Here is a 5,041-nt window from a genome sequence, read left to right on the forward strand (position 1 = left end):
ATGGAACAGACTTTCCAGATGAAGTCACAGTAAGATCCTGGAATTTTTATATCTTATTCAGAGGCTGAGGTAGTTGCTCTGATTGCCCCAGAAAAGTCTGGCTTTTCTGAGCTAGTGTCTCTCATCAGTGTCTCTCAACGTGAATTTCTGATCACTCTTATTAGAATTATTTTCCTTTAGGAGAACTCGTGTCCAGAAGCAGGGAGGATGAGTGTGAAACCAACTTTTTCAAAAATGTTTATTACTATTTTCTCCTCCTTGCCTTGCCAACTTGAGATATGAGCTTCTATAAAATACCACATTCCAGAACTCTGTCACTGGCTCATATATAGGTCTTTTGGTAAAATGTAAGAAAGAGTGTGGAAGAGAACATTTAAAGATAATAGGGTAGCCCTCTACCTCCTTAGGACTACATACTTAGGGAAAAAAAAAGGAACTCATTACCCAGGCTTCAGAAAACTAGATGGTTCAAAGGATGGGACCTATGGAACTGGACACAGAAACCTGAATTCAAATCTACTTCAGGCACTGTGTGACCCTATATGACCTTGGGCAATGTCACTTAATTTGTTTTTCTCAGTTTCCTCAAGTATAAATTGAGGATAATAATAGTATCTACTTCCTATGGTTGTGAAATTTAAATGATATATTTGGAAGTTATTTAGGGAGGAACCTGACATATGATAGGGTGCTATGTAAATGCTTGCCATTTTTTTATTACTAATAACATTATTGGTAATATGGTTAATAACAAATATAACTAATGTTTGATTATAGGATTTTGCAGAACTCTTTGAGGTACTATTTCATGACCTCTGAAATCAGGGCAGTACTTAAAATATTTATCCAAGGTGGTAGTACAGGAGGATCTGGGGAGGAGGGGGAAAACCATTATCATTTTCCTGATTTCTTTTTTCTTTTGAATGTGAGGAAATCAATTTTTACTCTCTAGGGGAACCTAGGAACAATTTTCTGCATTCATCAAGTTCATGGAGACTGTTACTCAGCCAGTCAAAATCCCTCAATATTTTGGGGTTGATAGCATGGCATTGTGATGATGCTTTACAAAATTTTCAGAATTGCCTTTTTTCATAACTTGGGGAAAGGATTCATTTAGTTTTCCTCTATTACTAGAACAATTTTTCTCTTCTCCTCGTAGATCCCTCAAAAAAAGCATGGCTTTGGAAAATGCCTCTTCAGTCACTGAGTTCATCCTTGCAGGCTTAATATATCAAGCAGAGCTCCAGCTACCCCTATTCTTCTTGTTTATGGGAATGTATATGATCACTATAACAGGAAACTTGGGACTGACCATTTAAATCAGGGTGAATTCTCAGCTTCACACTCCTATGCACTATTTCCTTTTTAACTTATCTTTCATAGATCTCTGCTACTCCTCTATCTTTACTACCAAAATGTTGATGAATTTTGTCCTAAAGCAAAATATCATATCTTATTCAGTATGTATGGCTCAGCTCTATTTCTTCTGTTTTTTTTGTTGTTATTTCTGAAATCTATATGTTGACAATAATGGCTTATGATCGTTATGTTGCCATCTGTAATCCATTGCTATATAATGTCACTATGTCCAATCAGGCCTGTTCTTGGCTATTGGGTGGAACATAGGCAATGGGGTTTGCTGGTGCCATGGCTCACACTGGATGCAGACTGAGACTGGTTTTCTGTGATGGCAACATCATAAACCATTACATGTGTGACATTGTCCTCCTTCAGCTCTCCTGCACCAGCACCCATGTCAATGAGCTGGTCATTTTCTTTGTTTTGGGCACTTACATTATAGTACCTAGTGTCACCATCTTTGCAGCTTATGTTCTTATTGTGTCCAGTTTCCTGAGCATCAGTTCCACTGAGGGCAGGTCAAGAGCCTTCAGCACCTGCAGGTCCCACATAATTGTGATTACTCTTTTCTTGATTACTGAACTTGGGTTCATTCATGTATCTCCAGCCCTCTTCATCAGGGTCTGTGGACCAGGGCAAAGTAGCTTCAGTTTTTTACACAAATGTAGTGCCCATGCTAAATCCCCCTCATTTCTAATTTGAGGAATAAAGATGTTCAGGCTGCCATGACCAAAATCTTGAAAAGAATGTTTATAAGGACATTAACAGGAGTTTCATAATTTGTTTTAAACTCAAGGATCAAGATTTCTTTTTATTTTTTGCCTTATGTGAGGGATATAGAAGAGCCTTGCCCAGAATGACTACTCAGAGATCACTCAGTAGAAAGCAGAATGGTTGTTTATTAAAATCTCTGGAGGATGAGCCATCCCATCACGAGATAAGAAAGAAAAAGCTTGTGGTAGGAGGGCTAAAGAAGTAGTAAAGATACACAGCTTTTATACAAGAGATTACATCACAAGTAAGAGAGCATTGAGAAGAGGAGGGGGAGGCATCTAATTGGTTGTTGCTATCTGGAGAGATTGGAATGGAAGGTTTCTGTTTCCCCAAAATCACCTGATTTCTAGGCAACAGAAAATCTGGCCTTCAGGCTTTTGATAGACAGTGGTCAAGCTAATAGACTAAATATCACTGTGTCAAATATTTATAAATGTCATCAGCTCAGATTAAGTAAATATGTTTATAGCTGGCCAAGGTATAAGTAAATATGGGTCTACATATATTATACAAGTCAAAGGAGAAACACAGAAATAATGAAAATAAAATGCAGAAAAAGAATTCATACATTCCTGTAAGTTCTTCACCTTATCTCTCTATTCTACACAATTACCTCCTTATAATATGTAAATGATTTTTATCATATTTCTATGAAGAAGTTACACACTGTTCAAAATCAGTTAACATATCTATACGTTACATATCTATATATTGTTTATCAAGTTCACCATCAAGATCATCCTTCTCTAATATATTCAGCCTTTTCTCTGAAGAATCATTATTTTAATAGCATCTTCTGTATGCAATATTTTGATAGGGACCATTGAACTATTCTGTTACTAATGTAATTATACAGGGTAGACAGTGGCAACAGGAGAATACTACTGATTGCAACAAGTTCATACCATAAAAATTACTTCCACCAACTATCTTGGAAACAGTTATCACAGAACAGATTGCCATTTGGCAGACATAAAAATACAAAGATAAATTAACAAAGATGACAACATAGGGAAACTGAGGCATAACATTACATACTCTCCTTTTGAATATTTGAATTATTGAATTACCTCCCCTAGATATCTGGGAGGTCTCAGCACCATAATTTTGACCAACTCTATGTGAAGCAAATAAATCAAAAATAAAACTAGAAAATGCAAGAACTTATGGCAAAGGCAAGTCTCTTCCTGACAGCCCCAGAGTTATCAGCAGTACAAAGGCCCTTTTCTCAGCTAGAGAAACCAGTTTGAAATGGACAGTTCACTGTGTTAGATGGTCTTCAATCATTTGTGCACTTAATTCAGCCTCTGCTTATATAGGGAGTAACAGTGCTCAAGACTGTCATGCTGCCCATACTAGGAAGGGCAGCAGCCTAAGTCTGTCAAGGATTTCAAAGGAGGGAAAGAGTGGGGCCTGGAGTAGCTTCACCTGTCCCCTCTGATAGAACAGGAGCTGCTACTTGGATCCAGAAAGGATTTCTGAGCAGAATATGCACAATTAAACCACGGAGACAAGCAAACCCCGAACTTTAGAGGCTTGATCTCAAAACTGTAATGTCCCTTGAAAATGCTGAGATACCAATTAAGAAACTGGGGTTACAGGTCTGGAGACTATCAGTCCCAAGACATGTGTCTATATCTTGGAGATTTCCTAAAAACAGACAATCAGAGAATAGTCCGCCAGAGCAATCCCAATAGAATAAGGGATTTCAAAGCTAAAGCAGCAAATAACCATTTCACATATAAAGTTTCTATACATCCATAACAGCAATAATTGTACAATTTAACAATTTTCATCCTAAATCTTAAACACACAATAACACAGTTGCAATTTTAACAATAATTCATCAACCACTTTCCCATTTTCCCCATATCAATCCAGATTACATCAGGAACAGAGGAGATGGTTTCAATCTAAGCTGCTTCAGGCTGAGAAATGGATGAAGACTCTCAATCCATGCAGGGGTATGGGTGTGGCGTGCTGACAGCTACCAAAGCTTCAGATGGGATGATCCATGTCTCAGAAGAGGATCACTAATCTGAATTTGACCAACATCTAGAACAACAAAAAAACTAAATCTAACAAGATTAGAACAGTCTGAGATAGAAACACTTGATTCACCAGATTGCTGCCAAATGTGAAGAACCAGTAGCTGAGTTCGCTTCACAAAGTAGGCAAATGGCTATCAGCTATATTCCCAATAAATAAAACACCAGTTAGATTTCACAGACCATTGTTAATTGTTTTCTTATAATTTAGAAACCTTTTGAAAAACACTTAAATATCATAAACTCAATATCTAGTAACAGACAGATGATGAGGCTAAATACTTATTTGCCTAAGCATTTAGGATATAATGATTACATATAATCAGATTGGAAACAGCAAAGTATGACATAATTTAATTACCTTAACAGTTTCTTTGGACCATTTCTCTGATCATAGAAATCAGTCATAGGAAGAAAAAAAATGCAAGAACATAATAATAACATAACATAAGCAGTTAGAATTCAACCTTCAGCACACAAGAGAGTGGAGCTTTAAAACTCTTAAATAGTATTAACAGTAAGAAATTGATCCCAGAAAATTCACACAATTCTTACATACCCAAGTAGATGTTGAATCTTAAATAAGTTGAATATTATACCAATCATTTTGCTTTTAAAATACCCAATACACGGAAAAATCCCAAACTACGATTGTTCACAACAAAAACATTTTCAAAAGGACGAAAGCAAAAACTATTATTCTTGGAGTTCCTTTCAGATAATTGGCATCAATACAGTTAATTAAAACTTTCTATTTTCATGTAAAAGAATCTGAAAAGTTGTTGAAAACATCAATTAAACTTTTTTTTGAAATAACCCTTTCAAACTATATATCACATTTCTGATCATATTCTTTAAAC

The 5,041-nt window shown here is 36.2% G+C and overlaps 1 pseudogene; it reads left to right on the plus strand.

Annotated features, from left to right (window-relative positions):
* The first annotated feature begins 1,175 nt into the window (after nt 1-1,175).
* LOC100917670 lies at nt 1,176-2,138 on the plus strand (annotated as a pseudogene).
* The last annotated feature ends 2,903 nt before the right edge of the window (nt 2,139-5,041 follow it).

This window comes from Sarcophilus harrisii, chromosome 3 (assembly GCF_902635505.1).
Source record: "Sarcophilus harrisii chromosome 3, mSarHar1.11, whole genome shotgun sequence".
In the NCBI taxonomy this organism is placed as follows: Eukaryota; Metazoa; Chordata; class Mammalia; order Dasyuromorphia; family Dasyuridae; genus Sarcophilus; species Sarcophilus harrisii.